The sequence below is a fragment of the Equus asinus genome, chromosome 11, assembly GCF_041296235.1.
Source record: "Equus asinus isolate D_3611 breed Donkey chromosome 11, EquAss-T2T_v2, whole genome shotgun sequence".
Taxonomy (NCBI): domain Eukaryota; kingdom Metazoa; phylum Chordata; class Mammalia; order Perissodactyla; family Equidae; genus Equus; species Equus asinus.
Window position 1 is genome coordinate 13,000,098 of NC_091800.1, and position 23,534 is coordinate 13,023,631.

General features: G+C 41.3%; 1 long non-coding RNA gene across 1 annotated transcript in view; it reads left to right on the forward strand.

Annotated features, from left to right (window-relative positions):
- The window catches only part of LOC123288715 (uncharacterized), a 73,276-nt gene that overhangs the window by 29,323 nt on the left and 20,419 nt on the right, over positions 1–23,534 (forward strand). The window contains exons 3-6 of the long non-coding RNA XR_011506851.1: positions 13,124–13,208; positions 19,804–19,877; positions 20,794–20,817; positions 21,567–21,646. This is a non-coding gene — a long non-coding RNA (uncharacterized lncRNA). The remainder of the gene's footprint in view (positions 1–13,123; positions 13,209–19,803; positions 19,878–20,793; positions 20,818–21,566; positions 21,647–23,534) is intronic.

The window sequence follows — 23,534 nt, forward strand, 5'->3', positions numbered from 1 at the left end:
CTGTTTCCAGACTCCAGAGTACAAGACAGGAAGTAGTCTTGCAGAGGGAGTCGGGGAGGATTGGCACAGATCTATGTTTGGTGGGGGTGTAAAGAGATGTTCAGGAAGGTTGTCTCTGCTGGCCCCTATTTTTCTCCTAAGGTGGGCATAAAGTCTGCTAAAATATCTGCAAGCAGAGCTGAGGGCTTTAGCGACATGGAAAAGTTTTGCAAGTGCCACCATGGAGTATGGGAAAGGAAGGGTGACAGTGGGAGAGATGCATTTGTTTGAGAGGTGAGGGAGAGCCTTCTGGCAACTATAAAATCTCCCCTCAGCTAGCTGTCAACCTACCTCTCAATGGAATTCCCAAACCCCACATCCTTGTGTGTCCACATTGCCACGGCTCTCATCAGGCGGCTTTCCTAGCTGCTGCTAATGCTGCCATTCTGGTTGGTGTGGACATTGGGAAGGAGTCTATTTGGAGTGGCAGAAAGCAGGACTTTTTCATTCATCCATTTGATCCCTGTCTTAACGTGTAACCCAATTTGATGTGATTTTATTTTTCACTCAAGCTAGTACCCGCCATATCCACTACGTTGTAACCTTCCCTCCATTTATAGAGTGGCTCATTTAATAAGTCCTCAATTTGTGTTCATTTCCCGGGGAGAGGGCCATGGAGTCTATGACAATGGAAAGCTCATGATTCTCTGATGCACAAGAGCTAATGCTGAGCTCTCATCACTTTACCTTTTGCTGGCTTTTCCCTACTCGGCCCTCACATGAGAGAATCCTTAGCAGAAAATCTTTGCACCTTGGTGAGACAGAAGAACTCAGTGGCTAAATTCACAGCCTCTGAAGTTAAACTCCCAGGTTTCAAAGGATGGCTCCATCCTTCCAAACTGTGATCCTGAACAAATTCTTTATCTTCTTGAACCTCTCTTTCTTCACCTGTAAAATGGGGATAAAATGGTACTATCCTAATGGATTTTTCATGAAGAAAAAATGGCATATGTTGCGATGGTTAGTTTTACCTGTGAACTTGGCTAGACCATAGTACCCAGTTATTCAATTAAACCTGAATCTAGGTGTTGCTCTGAAGGTCTTTTGTAGATGTGGGAATATCTATAATCAGTTGACTTTAAGTAAAGGAGGTTATCCTCTATAGTCTGAGTTAGCATTATCCAACCAGTTGAAAAGTCTTAACAGCAAAACTAAGGTTTCTTGAGGAGGAAGAAATTCTCCGTCAAGATGGCAGCATCAGCTCCTGCCTGAGAGTTTCCAGCTTGTCGGCATGTCCTAGGCCTTTGGAACTTGCCAGCCTCACCATTGTGTAAGGCAATTCCTTGAGTAGCTCTCAATGTACTGTACATATATCCCACTGGTTCTGCTGCTCTGGGGAATCCTCTCTGGTACATACATGAAGGCAGGTAGCACAGTGCCTTGCCTGTCACAGTCCTCAGGAAGTGTCGACCTATCATTATCATTTTATGCATATCTGTTTAATACAGAGATGCTTTCTGGAAACATGGGCTGCCAGAGGATAATCCCTATGAAGAGCCAATCTTGACAGTCACTTGTTCTTGTCCCATCTCCTGAAGTTGTGACATGTCTCTGTTTTGTTTTGTTTTTCCAGTGCAAAGATGAGGCTTATGATGCTATTCATACTGTCTTAGGCTTGCATCCCTACCTTCTTGGCAGCTGACTTTCACCCGGTGCTTCTTTGACATTCCTTGGGAAGGCCACTAGCCACCAAGCCTGCACTTCAACATCACCCTCCACCTCTTCCATCATGCTTTACAGCACCTGAGTCACTGTCACCTGCTCACCCTTTGTTATTTGTGAGTCCAAATTGAACCCCAAGAATATACGATATTGAGAGAGAGGCCACAGAGTGTTGAACCTCCTTCTAATTGAGCAAAGCACCCTATGAGAAGTCGGTTCATTGACTGAAAGCTTATGATAGTACTTTATTTACAGTATCCACTCTGTAGAAGAAAACACTTTTTGTAGGTCAAAAAGCTTGAATGTTGGTAATTTCATATGCTTCATCCTAATAATTGTACTCTTCCTCACTATTTTGGATTTATATAGTCTCTAAATATTTTTAATAAAAAATATTTCTGTGATGAGAGTATTATAACAAATCAGTGCTATATAGGCAGTGCCAAGGAGCCTGTGTATATTATTTTTAAATTATTTTTCATTGAAGTGTAGTTGACATACAATATCATATTAGTTTCAGGTGTATGTCGTAGTGATTCAATATTTATACACATTATGAAATGATTACCATGGTAAGTCTAGTTACCGTCTGTCATCTATAAAGTTATTACAGTATTATTGACTATATTCCCTATGTTGTACATTAAGTCCCCGCAACCTATTTGTTTTATAACTAGAAGTTGGTGTCTTTTAATCCCCCTCACCCATTTCACCTGCCCCCCAACCACCCTTCCCTCTGGCAACTACCAATTTGTTTTGTGTACCTATGAGTCTGTTTCTGTTTTGTTTTGTTTGTTTGTTTCTTAGATTCCACGTATGAGTGAAGCCATACTGTAATTGTCTTTGTCTGACATTTCAATTAGCATAATACCCTCTAGGTCCACCCATATTGTCGCGAATGACACAATTTCATTTTTTATAGCCCAATAATAACATTCCATTGTGTGTATATATGTACCACATCTTCTTTATCCATTCCTCTATTGATGGCCACTAAGATTGCTTCCATATCTTGGATTATTCTACTTTAGTTATAACAAAAGGTAATTCAACGGCAACTCAGATGAGTCTTGTCCTTAACAGGCCACCTCCCTGGTGTTGATCTCTTGGAGATGCGGGGGTGGGTTAAGCATGGATGCTTGGGGAGCTCTCTCAGTGTTGACGTCACAGACATCGTAGGCCTTTTAGCATAGGCCTCCGGTCCAGAGAGCTGTTACTGAGCCATTTGTTTACTCCATGCATTGCTCTTTACAGGTGATCCGTACGTTACTCTGGGGATAGATGAGATTTAGGTGTCATATTATCAGCTCCTCTTTGCCAGTGAGCTATTTTTACTGTTTTGGGGATTTTCAGTAGAGATGGCACCAAAGGCTATGTGGCAAACTGCTAGGTGTATATGTGCATGAGCTTTTGGAAAGTAGAAAAATACTGAATATTACTTAATAAAAATTAAAAGAAAATCCTGTCTTATACTTCACATAATCTACAGAAACTAGCAAAGTGCCATGTCCATAATAGATCCTCAATAAAATATAAGGTGCAGTGTGTGGTATGGCAGTCTAAAGGCCTTGACATTTAAGCTGGGTTAACCGGGTTTGAATCTGAGTTCTGTCACTGAATAGTTGTATAACCTTGGGCAAGTCAAGCTCTCTGTGACTCAGTTTTCTTTTCTGTAAAATGGAGATGAAAACAAGCTCCTAGCCTAAAGGGTTGTGGTGGGATAGTATCTGTAAACTCTGATGCCTGGTATATAAAAAGCATAGTATGTGTTGACTATTATTATTATTAAATGAATGATTTTTAGTATATAGAAGAAGTTTCAGAGGTCAAATTGTGTTACAAAGCAGAAATAAAACCCTAAAAATCAATGATCCACAAAATGCCCAAACTCTAAAAACTATACAATGTTTTCTTTTATTAGAATGGTTTTGTCTTGTTTACTGTGCACTATTACATAGGTCATGGGCCAGATTATATCTCTTGGTCTCCCAAGTACTTTTGTTGTAATTGTTTTTGCTCTATCTCATTTCTTCCTCCTGCTACTCGATATATCTTTGCCAAATGCCTGAAATGGCTGATGCAATCATTTCCCTGCCTAGTAACTGATGGCCATGGCATTGGTAATGATCATTAAGATCAGTAAACAAGATAACCTGATTGGTACATCAGGGTCCACCTCCTTAGCCTCAAATGCGTCTATGCATTTTGTCCACAATGAGTTAAAAACGAATGTTTTTCTCTTATACTGCTGCATGGCGTTTTAGAATTTAGCAGTATGTAATCACAGGAAAGTGTTGTTCAAACCACCAGGTTCTGTGAATGCTGTACCTCGCAAGGCCTCAGAGGAACCCTAAGCTTCTTTATCAATTATTTTCAAACTATTTCTTGGAGGAAGCTTGCCATCTCAACACTGTATGATTTTTCTTGCTGCTCTGAAAACTGCATTCAGATTCACTCTAAAGCTACTGAACTTGCATCAAAGAATTCAGCCTTAGAGCAAAGAAATGGCCTTTTCAATAAAAGTGATAAAAATAACTTAAATTTCCAGGGTGCTTTTCTTCTGAAAAACTCATGAAGCCCTTACATGATTTGGTGGAGGGATTTTTATCCGGAAGGATTTCTCTTCATGGGTGGCATTTGATTGATAAAGTTTCTCAGAGTTTAAACGTATTTTTGAACATCTTTCTCATCTTTTGTTGTTGTGTTTCCAGATTCAACACAATTGAATTTAACCTACCATGGACACATTCCCTTCTTAAAAAAATCAGCACAAGAGCTGAGTCGCTTTTCTTAGTTCCCTTACCATTCCGTTTCTCTGGATAGAGCTTTGTTCCCAAAGCTTTTCTTCTTGCTCAGTCACTTCTAACTTCATCCATCCATTTCACTTGAGATGTTCCCAGCTGGGGCTGACGAGCTGATACAGCGCTGATGCTCCGGGGCCCTGGGCCCCAATTAACAGCCTTATTTTTCAGTTAGATGTCATATTCCATTCTCCAGTGTTCAGACCTGTGGGTTTGGCTCTCGCAGGAAGCTGAATCTCTTATTTCTTCCATCATGGGATGGCTAATCCTATTATCTGTCCTCTTGTCTCTCTGTCTGCCCTGCATATACGTTTGTTTATGATGTTAGGAGAATTGACTTACATTCCTACACCACTGAGTTCTCGATTTCCTAATGTTTTTCAGTATTTCTTTACTTCCATCCATGTTATACAAAACCTCCAACTCTGCTTTAATTGCATACAATAAAAATAAGTATTTCTATTTTTCAGAATCTTTATTTTTTCTTATTATAAGAGCAATATATGTTCATTGTAAATAAAAGCTAGACATTCTGTATGTAATTCCATCTCAAGGAGATGAACAATGTTCTTCTGTTCCAGTTTTGTTTTTGACTAAAAAAAAATATCAAAATTGGGATCATACCTAATTGGAATGAAGTTTAAGAAAAACCAGAACCAAAAGAACCGGTGTACTGGGCATGATCACCAAGTACTTATAGATTTTTCTATGATTTAAAAAATTTTGTATAATTTTGTGAACATTTTCCCAGGTCTTATTACTTTTTTCTTTAATATTCTCTAAAAACTGCATACATTTATTGTTTGAAAGTCCCTGAGGGTTTAGATACTCCTAAGTGCTTATTAAAACTTTAGCTATTGAATGATGGATTGTGTTGCCCAGGACTTCAAAGAAAGGAAAATAATAACAGATCATGGTCCCTGGAGAGAGAAGGGACAGTCATAAATGAAGCAAACTTTGGGATAGGTGTATCAGTCAGGGTTCTCCAGAATAGAACCCACAGGATATATATATTTGTATTTATATATATATATAAGGAGATTTATTTTAAGAAATTGGCTCGCACAGCCAGAGACACTCACAACTAGAATATACAGCTATGTACTGGGGGGCTTTGGGGAGAAAAAGAAAGGAAGAAAAAAAAACCAAGATTGGCAACAATTGTTAGCTCAGGTGCCAATCTTTGAAAAAAAAAAAAAGAAATTGGCTCATGTAATTGTAGGGGCTGGCAAGTTTTAGATTTACAGGCAGGCTGGAAACTCAGGCAAGGTTTACATGTTATAGTCTTGAGATGAGGAAAATGGAGTTCTGTGCCCAAGTAAGTCACTCAGCAATCTATTAAATAATTGTTTTCATGTATAGTCTGCAACAGGCGATTCAATACCAAACGTCCAGAAGATACTGTCTTGACCAACAGTAAAGAGTTGAAGAACAGTCCAGAACTCAAAGACATGGTTAAAGTCAAGTGTTCCTTCCTGGTTCTATTACTGAATCCCTGCCAATTTAAATAACATCCATTTCTTAATGATTCTCATCTTCAAAGGCCAAAACCCTACATTAAAATCAACATTAACCATTATCAAACTTTTAAGGGATAGGTTAATTTTTGTTCTCTTAAAACTCTTCAACAGTATAAAAAGATAAACATCTTCCCAATTTATTTTACAGACCTACAGTCACAGTTTTAGTCTTCAAGAAGCCTATGGCCATGTCAGTGTCTTCGCTGCTATCAGAGTTTGGAGCAAACCAGATCCGCTGTAAATACTCACTGATTTGAATAATATATCACAGAAAGAAACTTCAAAATGATCTATCTCATGAAGTGCATGAAAAAAACTCCTGTATAAACATTAGCAAGTTGAGTCCATGGCTTACCTGCTCAGGTGCTGGCACAGAGAAAGCAAAATTGATACCATCCAGGGAAGAGATTTGTTCGAGGAGATCATAAAAAATGAGAGACAGACAAGAGAGTTTAGGTTTTGGGTAAGAGTCGGGTGGAGATGCCACACCATGAAATTGAAATTGCAGAGGCAAGGAAGTGAAATGGGGTGGGGCTGGTACATGGGGACAAGACAAAGCAACTATGAGCCGGAGACTCTGTTGACAGTTCCAGGGTGGAGGCAAGGGTGATGTGCCCAGGTAGCATGCACTCCACAGGGCAAGGGTCTTCACAGAAGGTGGAGGAGGATAGTCTAGAAATACTTTGGGGGAGTGGAAGGACAGTGACCTCACCTCCTGACCTTGGGAGTAATAACAATGATAATTATAACAATGGAATATTAACAGCTCCCATTTCAGGAGGCCTTATGGGGTACCACACCAAGGGCTGAGTATTGTATATATCATATCTCATTTAACAAGGGCATGGGAAAATGAGCAGTTTCTTGGGACAGTAGGAGAACTGTTGCCTTTAGGGGAGAGCCAGTGACAGTTAAGGTGGAGACAGGGGAGGAGTTTCAAAGAGGGGTCTGAGGGAACAGGAAGTTCGTCGATAATGGAGAGAACAAGAGGGTAGAGTGCACGGGTTTGGAAGGAATGGGGCTGAGTGGGAGAGCTGCAAAGCATTACAAGGATGACAATAGTGGAGAGTGTGAATAACTAGAGGGACGAGGTATCATGTATCCCATGCAGGGATGGAGGGAAAATAGATGTAGCATGGGGGATTTGATCTTGATCATTGTTGGAGCCGATGGATTCTAATGTGGCGGAAAGGAAAGGGCAGTGAAAGATCAAGGGTTAAACTGTTGACCCAGATAAGAAGTCTAGCTGTATGGAGTGGAAAGAGGGCAGAGCAGGGGCCGTTTGGAGAATCTCTCCTCCTGGGCCTCTTTCAGGTGTCATCAGAGGCTGTGGGGAGAGGAAGGGCTTGAGCCTGCACATGGAACTCATGCAATGAGGAGAGCTGGCTTTTTCTGTTTCTCCAGAAAGTTAGCATCACTGAATACATATTTTCAGTCTCTCAGAGGATAAGGCTTCTGGAGGTTCTTGAGCTATTTTGTTCTTTTGTGTTATTAACAAATATGTATTGACTCCCTACTGTGTGCTATGCTAGGCACCATGGGATACAAAGATGTAGAAAACAGGGTCCATGCTCTCAAGAAACTTAGGGTCTAGTTGTAAAGAAAGGTCATATAAATGACAAGTCAATAATATGAGAAGTTAATGATAAGACACAACAAAGTCATAACGAAGTACATGACATTTGGGAAATAAACAGTGTGGATAAATAGGTCTCTGAATTCAGAGAAGAGAGGTAGACCCGAGTGGTGCAGAAAGGTTTTAGAGGGGATGAAGAGCAGATTTCAAAGGGGGTGGAAAGGCATTTGGCCAGGTCAGGAGGATGGTGCACTCCAAGTAAGGAGCAAGACATTGGCAAAGTCAGAGAGCAGGCAGCAAAGGGCTCATGTTGAAGCACTTTTGGGAGGGGGCTAGGGAGGCAGGAAGTTCTCAGTGAGGAGGCCTCAAATGCCAGGACAGAGAGCCAAAGAGGCAGGATGTATCCTGTGGGCAGTGAGAAGCCATGAGGGTGTGAGTCTTCACTCTCTGTAAATTGATTTCTCCTTAGAGAATGGTTCTTTGAAACAATTCCTTGTGCTTAGTCCAGGATGCTCACAAACATCTAATAAATAAGAGTCTTCGATTTGGGACCACGTACTAGGCTTTTTAAGGCCAGAATTTGGTAGTTCCTGGCAACTGCCCTCTTTTGTGGGTTGGGGTGAAAGGACAAAAAAAGCATAACCAAAGGAATGCCTAACTTGGATGTGTTTGTTTTAGTATGTTAACTGAGCAGTTTTGGAATAGTCTTAACAGGAAAAAAATGCAGTGAGTAAAGCCTGGAGTGTAGGGACTCATGAGAAGAAACTGAACAGGGCACATGCTGACAGCTGAAAGGTTTAAACAAGCACAGGTGGATGGACATGTTTCACAGATCTGGCCTTCAGAGTTCTTGTGGTGTGAGGACAGGCAGGCCTAGTGTGTCTGTCTTCAAGTTCATCATGAGACCACATGAATATGGTAACCCAACCTGGGGATGATAAAATCCTTCTCATGCATCCAGCTTGCATTTATGGACACACAGCCACAAAGATAAGGAATTGTTATGTGCATATTTGTTTGTGAAAACACATTATTTGATAATAGCTAATGCTCGACCTTACCTTGGACTGCACAAATAAAGGCAAACCACTGGAGGAGCAGGGAATATTTGGTGAAAATAAAATGGAATACTCACTTAAGGTGTGCACAGTTTAATTTGTAAAGTTAATTACAGGAAAAAGAATGTACATCAACACTCATGCATACTTAAATTCCCTAAAGTCTTTACGTTGTCACCATGTTCTATATCCATGTTTTTGAACTTCTTAGTATTCTGATTTTTAAAGGATGGTGTAAATTATGCATTCAGAGCAAAAGTCTTCAAACCCCACCCCACTTCTACACACTATCAGAATGTGTAGAATCTCTCTTTGTTCTTCTATTACTTTTAGCAGCCAAGTCAATGTATCTTTTAACTAATTCTAAATGTTTGACTAATAATGAGATTAGTCAATTAGATGGGAGGAAAAAATATATATGTAAAATTTGGGAAAATAATTCATAGAGATGGAAAAGGAGAGAAAATACACAGATCAACGTTGCTTACTTAGTAAAGTCTTTTTCCCCCAACAGATGACATAAAACTACATCTCAGTTCTGTGCCCTTCCAAAAGATTCCGAAAGATTAAATCAATGGAGATTGTTTTGAAAATTATTGGAGCTTTAATCAATAAGGTTTCCTGGCTATTTTGGACAACTTCATAATATGCCCTTTGGAAATGGACACACAGATAGAAGGACCACGTCTCTTCAGCATTCTCATCCTTGCTCTGGGAACGTTGGATGATTGCCAATCTGGAGAAAGCCATCTGTCCATGTCTTACTGATTTATCTTCAGCCCTGGTAGGAGAGGCATCTAAAGAAGTAACAAATTCTCATATCACTCAAAGTCTTGTCACTTGACGAGGGCCAGGGAATTAACAGCAAACCACCAATGAATGAATCCATCACTGGATGCCACATCTCAGATCACCCCTGAGCTATTTCTCAAAACAGTTTGTGAACGGAGGTTCAGATTTCTATCAGTGTGTTAGGTTTTAACCATAAAAAGCATCTGTCATGCACTTAATAGAGTACCTGCCCCAGCCCTGGAGTTGTTCCTGAGCTCCGTTTCCAGCCACACAATAGCGGTGATCCCTGTCATATGGAAAACCACAGCACACACGCCTCACACAGCATCCCTGGGGATGGAAATGGGCAGAACCAAGTTTTAACAATCACAGCTTAACACAAAGAATGAGCAAAATGTCAGATAGGGATGGAAGGTGGGAGATCTGGAGGCTGTGGGGAGAGTAGGAGGTGAGCTCTGACGGACAGCTTGGGATGATACATTTAGTGATTAAAGGTGAAATTACTACCGCTCTTCTAGGAAGTGAATCAAGGTTTGGAAGAAAAGGTGGAAATTTTATGAGGTGTTAGAGCAGAGGGAAAGAACTTAATGAACTGTGGTGGGGGACATGAAGAGATATTCCAAGTCAACTTTAATGAAGTGAATCTCTAGGGACCCAAGAGCTCCATCCAGCACAAGCTTGCCCAGTGGAAATGCTACAGTTTAAGCATTGCTCAATACTTGATGTGTCAGAACATATTGTTCCTTTTGTTTGGGAAGGCTAGTTTCATTTGTCCCCTTTCTGAATCTCAGGAAGCCATGTGGCTGACCACCCCCTTCACCCTTTCCAGAATTCCATTTCTCCATTCTTCAGCCACACTGGGCCATTCCACAAATCTAGACGTACTTTCAGTGCTTTCTCTGCACGTGCTCTTGAGGGTGTCATTTTCTTTCTTGGAACTCTCTTCTCTTTGATCTCTTTTAGTGTTTATTAAATGCCAACTCCTTTACAAAGATTCCCAAGATCCTTCTAATTTGATTGCAATCTCTTCCTCCTCTGGATACCTGTAGCATTTTCTACTTATGATGAAGTTCAACCTATTTCATCATATATTAAGATTATCTTTCCCTAATCTGTCCCCATTTCCAATATATTATTAAACCTTATGAATATATGGATCTTTATTTTAATTTTATTTGGCTCCTTGCCTGTACCTAGCACAACTCTTGAACATAGAATGTGCATAGTAAATTTTTGTTGAATGAAATTGAATCAGTATTTGTTGAATGACATTGAATTGATGATGTGAAAATGGCTGTCTTTCTGTGGGAACCTTTTTACTGAAATGTAGGACCAGGGCTCCACACACCATGGGATTCTGGGGTCTGGATTAGAAGTAGGGTGGGGTGGATTTGATGCTAGGGTTGTAGAATATGGTGCTAAGGGCATTCACCAGTCAGTATCTCAGGGTGAAGCCAGAGTTTAGAATAAAACAGATAGTCCAAAAGAAATATCAGCTGAAGAGGCAGCAGACAACAGTTCACCAAGACAGAATAGGCTGGTTGGGTAGAGGAATGGCTGGGAGGTATGACTGAAGACTCTTCTCATAGTTACTGCAGTAGAAAGATTGGAACTTGGTTGAAGAAATGTTAAGTTCAGTAAGCTCTTTCCCCCTCACTTTTCCTCCAGCGAGATTTCAAACTAGTGTTTGCCATTGTCTTAGCTCAGGTACCATCACTGTAGCTTGGTAGAAGTTCTAACCAGCTAGTCTGTGGTGGGTCATCTTAATGACCTAGTTAGAATTAGTTTTTCTTAACCTTTCCTTTTTTCTTTAAAGATATATTTTGTAACAGGATTATTAAGAAGTAGCAGTGATACAGTCCAGAACGAAGGTAGAGGGTTTAGTTTTAGCTGGAAATATTAAGGAAGGTTTTATCTATTTGTTTATTTCCTGAGGAAGATTCATCCTGAGCTAACATCTATGCCAATCTTCCTCCATTTTACATGGGAGTCACCACCTCAACATGGCTGCTGAAGAGTGGTGTATGTCTGTGCCTTGGATCCGAACCTGTGAACCAGGGCCGCCAAAGCAGGGCACGCCGAACTTAACCAATAGGGTAGGGGACTGGCCCCTAACCTTTCCTTTTTAATAGTAAGGCTTCAAAGTGTTCTTCCCATGCCTTGTTGTTACCTATAACTTGCTACAACTCTGTGAACAGGGTGAGGTGAGCAGCTGTCTCTAAAGCTGGTCAGATTGAGTGAGCTGGACATACCATAGATGACCCGTCCTATCAGTGACAGATGGCCTGAACTTCCCCAGCCTCCTAGAACCTGGCGGTTGGGTTACATCTCTTTTGACTTTGATTTTTTTTTGATCTTCTGTGGGTTCTGGATCTAGATTATGGTGAAGTATGGTAAAAAGAGCTCTGAAAGTAAACACTAATCCAAGTCCCACTTTTTTCACTGAAAAACTTTGTGGTTTAAGGTTAGTCTCTCGGAGTTTCGGATACTCTCCTTTTAAAATGGGATAATAATGCCCAGTAGCCCTATTTGTAAAATCTTGAAGACAGTGAACTTGATAGGGTAGGTTCTTGAGGTTCTTTTCTTTACTTAGCTGATTAATATTTCTTGAGCACTTGTTTGCTAGGAGCCCAGGACTGAACAAGACAGGGCTGTTCCCTCTATCTAAGTGTCTACACTCTCCCTTTGGGCTGCTTATCCCATCGGACCAATTTGTTTTGAGGGATCAATGCTTTCCATGGTTCTAACAACTCTCTTCAATCTAGAAAAATATTGATAGTGAGATCTTTGGCATCTGTCTCTTTTTATAAGTGCTTCTGTAAAGTGAAGATGATAAAAAACATTATTTGATGAGGCTGTGCCAATGATGAAATGAAATGTGATTTAGAAGGGACTTGTGAACTGTGAAGGGCTGTGTAAATGTACGTGGTAATTATTACCACTTATTCTGAAGCCCCAGATGTACCTCTTCCAGTCCTGGTCTGAATGAGACCAAGGGAGAAAATAGGCAGGACCCAGTTCCTCAATGCTCTGGTGACTTTTTAGGCCATGTCTGCCCTCTAGTGGCCGCGATCTGCAGCGCTTTATGGAGGGGGCACTCAGGGTTGGAGGAGGCAGGTCTGGGTGGATAAAGAAGTGTTCAACAGGGAAGTCAGCCTTGTCCTCAGCCTCCTTCTCTGTAGGAGACATTGCCCACACCCCTTTACTTGTCTTCAGTGTCTGATGTAGTGGAAGGCACAACGCTTTGGGGATGAATAGGTCTGACGCTGTCATTTACCACCGACCTGAGCCAATTTACCTAATCTCTCTTAGCCTTAGTCCCCACATTTGCATAATAGCAAGAATAATACCTAATTTGAGAGTTGTTGTGAAGGTTAAATGAACTCATTTATGTAAAATAGTCTGCACAGTATCTGGCACATTTTAAGCACTTTAAAAAGGCTTTTATTACCTTCAAATTTTATTTATATTTCTGGGTTCATAAAGGCAGGTTATTTGGGGCTGGGAATATATATTTAGTCCTTATTCGAATCATCTTAGATGGTTCCCCAAAAAAGCAAATGTTCCCTCTCTAACCCTTACAAAGGGAAAGCAGTTGTCCTGGAATTGTAAGTTCTACCATCACAGGATTAGCTAGATCTGCCCGTCTAAGCCTGTTCTCACTTTCCTTTTCAGATTTGTGGGTCTGCTTTCTGCTTTACCTGGGGACTGCCTCCCGCCCAGCATGGCTTTTGAATGGAACATCTTATGAGCACCTGAGGTAAGGCATTGTCTTGTTATCTAGGCATTTGCCAGGAAGAGGCAGGTTGTCTTCAAAAGCTGAGCATGAGTGAAATTCACTGAGTAACCATTCTCTCCACTTTCTGTCTGTTTCACCCTCTGCATCCCAAACCAAAGGACTGTGTGGCAAATCATGTCACCTTCTCTGTGCTTTGCTGGGAAGAAGCCTGTTGGAGGAAGGAAACATAATTTGGTATTCCCAAGGTGGATTTTTTAGTGCTATCAGAATCGTTCAGGCATTTGAAGGGATGCGTCTTTAAATCTCACAGAGATGGACAGTTAGCAAATTGACTCTAGGCAAGTTACTCAGCCTCCCAGAGGTGTGCTGTAGCCTGCTGGTACTGGTTCACAAGAGCAAATTGTGCCTCTCATCTCAGCTTTACATTTGAGCAAAAATATGAAGGAGACGAAAGATTCAGACATAGCTCTCTAGGCAAAAACTGTTCCCGGCAGAAGGAACAAACAAGTGTCTGGCATGTTTGAGAAACATCAAGGCTGGTATGACTGGGGAAGAGTGACCAAGGGGAGGATCTGAGGTCTGAGAGGTAAACAGGCCTTGAAAGGACACTGGCTTTTCTCTGAGCGAGACGGAAAGCAGGGCTTGAGTGGCAGAGTGATCTAACATGTTTAACAGGATCGTCTGGTTTCTGTGTTAAAACAAGGCTGTAGGAAGGCAGGTATAGACGCAGGGAGAACAGTTAGTTGTAATTGTCCAAGTAGGAGATGGCCATGGCATGGACAAGTTTGGTAGTGGTGGAGGAGATGAGGTCCTGTGTATAGTGTGACAATAAAGCCTAAAGATTTTCCAATTGATTTGCTGTGGGGTGTGAGAGAAAAAGGGAAATCAAAGATGAGTTCAAGTATTTTGGCCAGAGTGACTAGGAGGATCAAGTTGCCATTATTAAGATGAGAAGATCATGGGAAGAGCTGGTTTTGGAGGGATGGTCAGGAGTTGCATTTTGGACATGCTAGGTTTGAGATGCCTAATAGACATCCAAGAGGACATGTCAGTTTGGCGTTTGGTTACATGACCAGGAAACTATGGAAAAAGTTCAGGCTTGAGATAAAAATATAAAAGTCTTCAGCATACAGATGGTATTTTAAAGCCAAGACATTAGATGAGATCACTGAGGAGTTGAGTATGGATAGAGAAGAGGTCCAAGTACCAACCTCTAAGGCAATCCAATGTTTAGAAGTCATGGAGGTGAGGAAGAATCATCCAAAGAGACTAAAGAGGAGTAGTTAGTAAGGTAGAAATCAAACCAGGGCCAAGGGAAGAAAGCATTACAAGAATAGAGGGTGATCAACTGTTTCAAATGTTGTTGATAGGTCAAGTAAGACGAGGACATAGAGTTGACTATTTAGTATGGCAACATGGAGATCATTACTGACCTCGACAAAACAATTTTGATAGAGTGTTCTATATCCAGAATATAAAATCAATGTTGTAGCTCTATTTGTTTAAATTTCTTACTATAACACTGATACAATATACCTGTCTCTCTTAGAGACAGTATGATGTCTCACTCATTTCCATGTCCTGACATACAGCAGGTGCTCAATGAATGTTTGTGGAATGAGTGTGTAAATACATGAAAAGGAATATCTTAGGTATTGGCTTAGGATGCCCATTGTAAGGCTCCCATCACCCCAGAACTATTGGACCAAAAAGTGATCTGTCAACAGACAGGACTATACTTGAATCACCCGGGGATATAGATGACCCTTTATCCTGTTCTCAATGACACTATCATTCTGTAAGTCTCATTTTTGCATATCATCTTCTATCATCATCGTCCAATAACCACGTCCTGTCAATTCTTCCCTCATAGCTCATCTTAGAGTGATTATTCTACTTTTAGTTACCAACTTCTCATGTATCCCATTATTACAAACTCCTTAACACCATCTGCATACTGCTACAATATTAATTGTCTTCATGCTGGACTTTCAAGGACCTTTGGTGGCTTCTTTCTGCTATACATTATACTTATTATCCTTTTTTGGCTTTGAAGGATGCCTGTAACTTAATCATTCAACTGGAGATATTTATTGAGTGGAGTTGTACGTCAGCTCAATGTTACTCTTTGGAGAGATAATGGTGAGCAAGTTAGACATGCTCACCCCCCTCAGGGAGCCAGCAGTCTGATGGGGTTGTTAAACAAGAATTACAATCAAGGGTGATAGATGCCATGAGAAGGAAAGCTCAAAGTCTTCTCCATCCATATCTTCCTGAGGTCTGTCTTCCTCACTTTATGTGTGTTCCTGGGTGATCTCATTCACTCTGTTGGATTCAATTAATGACTCCCAAATAGAGATCTCCAGCTCAAATATTTCTAAACATATCCAACCAATGTCTATCAGATCTCTCTTCTTGAGAGTCTCACAACCACCTCCAAACTCAAGATTTTTGTGTGTGTGTGTGTGTGAGGAAGATTGGCCCTGAGCTAAGATCTATTGGCAATCTTCCTCTATTTTATGGGGATACTGCGACAGTGGGGCCTGACTAGTGGTGCTAAGTCTGTGCCTGGGATCTGAACCTGAAAACCCTGGGCTGCTGAAGTGAAGTGCACGAACTTAACCACTAAGCAACCGGGCCAGCCCCCCAATTCAACATTTTGAAAATAGGACCAGTCACCGCCCCCACCCCACTCCCCGCATGTGCACATCTTAGTTCTTTCCCTGTGTTCTGAGCCACCATTGTCTGCAGCACCACTGAGTCAACCGCCTGCCCAGATACCAGAGCATCAGCCTTGGCTTCCTGGTCTACCTCACCTCACTTTAGCAACCTGTCAGTAGTCCTAGTCATTCTTTCTCCTAAGTATCTCTTACATCCCCTCAGCTGTCTCCATTCATGCTGAAATGACCATTAAATAACAACTGTTAACCTTAACTGGACTTTTATTGTGCACCAGGCTCTGTACCAAGTGCTTTAAGTGACTCTCTTTGTTTATTCCTCAGAACAACACTGCTGGGTAAGCTCCAGTGAGCTCTACTGTTATTCTCATTTTTACAGATAAGGTAAATGTGATACAAAGAGGTTAAGCACTTTGCAGAGGTCACGTAGATGGTGGGTGAAGGAGCCTTGTAGTGTGAACCAATAAGGGTTATTAACCACCCAACCCTTAGTTCAGGCAGCTATATTATCTCTTCTTGGGATTTCTACAACAGCCTCCAACCATGCTCTTTTCCAAGCTTCACACCACAGTGAAATGATATTTCTACTTAAACTTCTTTAGTTGCTCCCTGTTACCCTTAGGATACATTCTAAGTCCATAATACAGGTTTTGGCATTGTTCTCTGTGCTCTGACCACTGATTACTTTCTACAGCCTTCTCATCCCTTCCCTCCCCCACCCTCCACCCAGCCCTAAAGCACTTTCTTTAGTTCCATAAACATGCTTCCTTTCACCTCTGAGTCTTCTCACATTTTCTCTGTTTGGGAAATCTTCCTCTGCCTATGACTGATCCCCCTCCTTCACTTATTCCACCTTTTTTTCCCCAGAAATGTATTTTATCAGTTAAATTTCAGTTCAGATATCTCTTCTTCTAGGAAGTCTTCTGATTCCCCAAGGCTGGGTGAGATGGTGTGGTGATAGGATAATGACTCCCCAGACATGTCCGTGTCTTACTGCCAAAATCTGTCAACATGTTACCTTACATAGCAAAAGCTATGATGAAGTCAAGCTGTGATGAAGTCAAGAATAATGAGGTGGGGAGATGATATTGGATTATCCAGATGGACCTAATTTAATCATGAGGGTCCTAATAAGAAGGTATCTGGAGAGTCAGAATCAGAGAAAGAGATGTGAGAACGGAAGCCGAGGTCACAGTGGTGAAGCCATGAGCCGAGGAACTCAGGGACCCTCCATAAGCTGAAAAAGGCAAGAAGGCAGATTCCTCCCTAGCGCTTCCAAAGGAGCATAGCTCTGTGGACTCCAGGATTTAGCCCCTAAGATCCCTTTTGGACTTCTAAACTGAGAACTGTAAGATAATAAACTTAGGTTGTTTTAAGTTACTAAGTCTGGCAATTTGTTGCAGCAGTGACAGGAAAGTAATACAGATGGCTTTCCACATGCTTCCACACCTTCCTCTCTTTTCTATGTCTTAACACTCAGATTCTACTTTAATGCCTGATTACTTGATCATCTCCCCAGTAGCCCATGAGATCTGTAAGAGAATATACCGAATCAATATTGTTCAACTTATATCCTCAAGGACCGACATGGTTCCTGGAATGTACCTGGTGCTAAATTAATATTTGTTGGATGAATGCTTGTTAAATGTATAGAAACACTACAACTGACTTTCTTTGTTTCCCAGAGAATGAATTGTGATGAGAAGATAAGTGTAGTGCTTCCTTGTAGGCTTGCCTTAGTCTCTCTCTCTCTCTCTTTCCATGGAAAGAGCTAACGTTGCTGATTTTTCTCTGTGGGACCATTCTTAGTTTGGGCTAGGTTTGCTTGACTTTGAACCCTGGAAATCCACTCTTTTGTAAAATATTTTCTTACCTTTGTTCCCTTGTAGGCACAAACCTCTTTTTATGAAAAGCTTAAAATAAAGACCTTTCTCACCTACCGGCCTCTCTCTGAACCCTCAGGTTAGTGACCTCAAACTACCATTTTGGAGAGCTCTTCAGTCGACACCTTCCCTGGCCTTGGTCAGGAACTGCAATATCAGGTTCTTTAGGAGAGGAGCCTGGTTCTCCAGGTGGTTCTGACGCAGGTTCAAATTGGAAACGCCTGAGACTAAACCATGCCACAAGGCGTGGTGCAACTGTCACTCCCACCACTAGATGTCAGGCTTTTACTCTCCACTCAATGGTTACAGCACAGAGAACTTGTTAGCCCTTCCCCCCATGCTCCCCCAATCTCAGGAGAAATTCAGTATGTTTGGGGCCACGTGCTAAGATAGGTATTTTCATATGCATTATCCCACTGAACCTTACAACCACATTGTGAGTTGGGCATTATCCCCAATTTACAGATGAAGAAACTGAGGCCCAGTGGGAAAAGGCAGTAACTGGTTGAACTGGGATAACTCCAAAGACCACGTCCTTTCCGTTTCACCACACTGCCCTAGCCTGGTTGGTTCAGACAATTAACTGTCTTGCGTGTACAAGGAGTTTGGTAAGTATTTGTTTAACACATTAACTTAAACAAAAAACTTAAGCCTAAGAGTAGATCCAGGTGAAACCTCTAGGTTCCTTCAAATCACCTTAATTACCGTAATTTATTTTTATTTCTGTTTTCATAAAAGGGTGATGAGAAATAAAAGAAGAATTAAATGTGGTGCCTTTTAAATTTCCTGGATTGTCTTTGGAGATGAATAAGCAAAAGTCTAATGTTGGACGTGCCAAAAGGCTAATCACATTCAGGATAACCAATGTGGCCACCTATAAAGTGTGGTATCGTGGGGTTAGAAAGAATGAGGCCCATCGAGATCTGTGGCTCTAAAATTGTGTCCCTTAGGGCTTTCCATAAGGGGGAGGCACGTCAGGGGCCTCCTCAGAGCGTGGTGTGTGTCTCCCACGAGCGTGGGGAGAGTATGTGAGGTGTGTGTTTGAGAAAGGAGGGGAGCTGGGGAAAGATTAAAGGGAGAGGACATTTAGGCCTTAACCCTCATTTCAATGAGAACACCCAAATTTTATTGACTTTACGTGTTGGTACTTCACACAAGATTCAGTTTTTAATAATGATTTCCACCACCATTAAAAAGTGCAAACTGTTGACCTAGGGTCATCCCACAGATTAATCAGCAGTCTTAATTTTGTGCAGAATTTTCATCTGCATTAGCAACATGTTAAATCAAGTACTTTGTATTTATTCTTAAGATTTTTCAGTTAAAGAAAGAATGTTTAAGGTTCTCAAGAAAAAAAAATAAGGCATCAAAACAATTGCCTTAAAAACTCCTTAAGAAGAAAAGTCCAGATAGATGTATTCTCTTACCTATTCTGCTCTTTTTTTCTTTCCTTTAAAAGCCAATAGGATGTATTAACACAAAGGATGGGACTGAAAATGAAAACCTCTTCCTTTTTAGCAACTCTGTCCTGAATCAGGGAAGTGGTTATGTGACAGAGGACCTGTGAGCGTCTGTGAAGTGCCCTGTGCTGAGGGGACTGGTGGCTTGTGTGCTGGTTGTTGAATGTTTCCTAAACCTCCCTCCCCCTGCTCAGACCAGATTTTAAAGACTTAGGAAGGAGATGTCATGAAGACTGGGATTAGCACGTTAAGCTTGTATGATTAGTACCATATTTCCCTTTCTGAGCTGCTTATGATCAAAAAGGAAAAAAAACAAGTTAGAAAAAAACCAACGTCAAATATAACATAAGATAGGAAACACAGCAATGGTTGGAACAAATAAGAACCACGTTTCCATTGTCAGGGTCCAATAACCAAAGGAAATGACCTTTCTCCTCTTGAGGAACTATATTTCTCTTCAGAGTTTTGGGAAAGCCAAGGGGAACATTCAGACCCTTTGGCCTCAGGCCAGACTCTGACTAGATCCCACGGAGGCTCTGACAGCCCTTCTGTGCCTATCTCCCCTTGAACTACAGCCCATCTCATTCCTTCACAGGCGCCATGACTTTGAGGGGCAGAAGGTGATAGCAGCATTTCCTGGAGATTTGCAAAGAACAGCGACCTCCCCTGGTAAGTTGGCAGCGACCTTCTTGGCCCTTAGGGACAAAGGAGCAGAACCCAGGCTCTTAGGTTTTAAGGAATGGAGGCCATTTACAACACTGGTTTACAGAACCAGATAGTTTTCTTTAGAATAGTTATTCTTATTTTCCAGCTTCCTTATGTTATCTAGTGTTTATCATTTCCAGTGTACATACTTGCTTATTCTTGCATATTTGACTCTTCTTTAAAAAAGTTTCTCATTCCTTCAGACAGGGATGAAGACCTATTTTCTGAGCTGTAGCTTCACAGAGAAAAGGCAGCTGACAAGTAAAAGCAAATGGTCTGAGGGGCCTTTCCTGGCTGCCCCTTTGATACCCAGTGAAGTCACTCTCTGTCTTTCCCAACATCTTCTTCTTATTTCTTTATTTGTAGCACTTAACTCTTGGGGCAAGGAGATGTTATTGTTTCCCCTCTCTCCCTATTTATTGGAAAGTACATTCCATGAAGGCAGAAACCTACAACAGTGCCTGGGACGTAATAGTTGCTCAATAAATATTTGTTGAAAATATTTTTCAACATTTTGAAAGAAGAAAGGGCTTATTCAGACAGTGAGGAGCTTGGAGTCAGGTGGCAGGAGGTCAGAGGGTGGCAGGGTCTTCTAGGACAGAGGAGTCCCAACATCACAGCCTTGACATCTGAATGCCTCCAGAACATTTGATATCTGGCTCACCTGTTCCTCCAGTTCCCATCTAGCAGCCAATCCAGGAAAATGAGCAGGCACATTAATCAGCACCCTTCTCTGAGCATCAAAGCTGTTCAGAGTAACTGAAAACAGTTTGTTACAGTTGTGGATGCGGAAGCCTGGAGTAATGAAAACTGCGATCTGAGTTTTACTTCAGCCTCTAATTGTTAAATCTTTTTTCTTCTTCCCCTTCCTTTTTCTCAGGCCTTTGGAAAAGAAAAGAAAATTGTAAGTACATGTAGATAGGATGAAGAGGAAAGGCAAAGATTTAGGTCTTTTGAAAGTAAAGCGGAGTTTTTGAGTGTGAAAAAAAACAAGTGATAGGTTTCCAGTTTAAAAAGACTAGTGCAAAGACAATTAAGCAGATAAAAGTCTCACTTTTTGAACTCAGAAAGTGATAGTTCATTGACTTAGTAGATTTTCAACTCAACCAAATTGCCTTTTAAAAAACAACTAATGTGGTCTTTCTCGTGACAAGTGCTTTATTTGCCCTCAGTTTTCGCATAAGCCCCAAAGTTTCTTTACACTTAGGTAGGTTTCTATATATGGATTTTGGTGTGAATGTAGATCATCTTCAATTCCTTCCTATGTCCGAACTGCTATTTGGCATTTCTTTCATAAGCATGCTTTAAGCTGGACCACTGATTTACTTGTAATATCTCATTAAGCTAAAGAAACTTCACTGATTCTTCAAAGCTTGCCTTATAATAGTGGGAATACAGAAGGTCACCAAATCACCAAAGGGCAAAAGGTGCACAATGTGGTAGAAACAACTTTTACTGGTGACAACTTTGGCTGCAGCTGGCCCTGACTGGCGTTACACGTAAATTGCAGGGTGGTTGTTACCTAAGTAGCTGTGTTTCTTTTGTGAGGTATCGGGTATGAGATTGTCGTGTGCAAACTTCAGAAGGTCCCTTGTACCAAAGTTTTGCACAGACTGCACTGGCACCTTCCCAGCAATGCTGTATTCTCACTAGGAGCTGGCAGTGACCACCACGGAAACACAGAAGGACACCTGGGGAAACTGAGGCAGAACCCTTGAGGTCTGGTTGACCAGGTAGGTGTGCTGTGTCATGGCTCATGGGACGGGAAAGAGAACAGCATGTGCACATCTATACACTGTTTTGGACTGGGAAAACATCTTGATGGTAGACATCTTGCGTGCACTTTATAAAAAAGAAATCCCATATGTATTTTGTGTACATATTTGCAACACTGTTGGAAAGGTTCATAATCACAGCTGCAGGAAGACTGAAGAAGATGTTTAAATTCTATACCTTGCCAATCTGAGTGTTCAGGAAGCAAAAGAGATTAGTTCTGAATTCATGTATTTCTGCATTCCATATTTCATATCTGGATGTTAACCATTTTGTGGTTAAGCAAACCATATCTGATTCTTATTAATACTTTATGTTTATTTTTGGATATTTTCCCTTGAGGAGTTAGAATGATTATATTTGAAATGTTTGTGCAACCCTCATAATATTCCAGAAAATGGACAAGCAGTATCCAGCTTCCCTCCCATCACCCACTCCACTCCCTTCCTCCAAAACAGCAAAAATAGCCTTCAATGCACATTATCATCAATAAGAAAAGGAAGTGTGTGTGTGTTTGGGGGGTGGGGAGTAGTATTTTACGCAGTGAGACAAGCACCGGGCTGGAGCTGGGAGAGGGGATGTGACACCTTATTGCTCCCAGCCAGCAGTGCAATGTTGAAAAAAGTTAGTTAACACTTTGGGGTCGTACTTTCCTCACCTATGAAATAAGGAGAGGAGGCCAGATGCTTTGCATGGTCTCTTCAGGTTCGGATTCTAGGGTTGGGGTTCGGAAGGCAGCAGAGCGCAGTGAGAATGTAGCACAGCGCGGAGGCTGCTTTCCTTCCTCAGAGAGACAATACACACAGTGACGTGTAATAAGGAACATTCAACAGGTAGGCATTTTGTCTGCACTGTGACTATAACTTCCAAAAGGAAAGGGAGAGAAAGAGAGGAGAGAGACTAAAATAAAGAAAAGAGTCTGTGATAACCAAAAAAAAGATAAGGGAAATTTATGCCGAGTTGAAAAATCACGTTTGTGCATCGAAAGAAAAGCTCATGGTGTGTGGATAGCGGGTGAAGAGGTGAAGGAGGAGAAGTGATTTTTAAAAAGGAGATGATATTTACACACCACCCAAATCAACCTACACAGAATTTTATTTAAAGTATTCCACCATCCAGAGTGCATAGGAAGTGAGAATTTCTGGATGGCCAAATACACTCAGATACCTTTCAACATTTTAAATTGTGTAATTCATTTTTAGTGGGAACCTTTCTACAATATACATTTCCATGTTTTATGAGACAGAGCAGACTAAATGGAATACATAGTTTCAGTATAACTAGTCCTTGAGAACGTGCAAATCAGTCGTTACCCAATTGGTGTTCCGTTTGCTCACTGTACTCATTTCGTAGCTGCAGACTCGGATGTCGATGTCGATTGTAGCAGATTGGAGGCTGCAGAGTATAGACACAGTTGTGGTCCTGAAATGTGTGAGGGTTTTTTTTGTGTGTCATTGTTGTTGCTTTAGAAATTCCCCGTATGAATTTGCATCATATCGTTTGTCTCTTTTTCATAGAGGTGGCCCGAGGCTGTGACAGCTAAATGAATTCCTGAGGAGTTTAGCGTAGTTGCTTCTCAGAACGTTAATAATCAAATTAAGGCAAATCAAAATAATCTAATTATTGCTAGGAGGCCCTTTTACTTGTCAGCAATGCTCAATACACTGTTACATCCTGGACCACAGGCTCCGTGTCAGCAGGGGCCACCCCTTCTTTCTCAATGTGACTAGCAGTGCCTCCTCATAGTCACTTCTGCCAGGGCTTTTCGCTTTGGGGTATGAAACTGCGCTAATATAAAAGCCAGTCAGGGTCCTCTTTTTCTTCTGGCCAGCAAATCAACCAATTGTA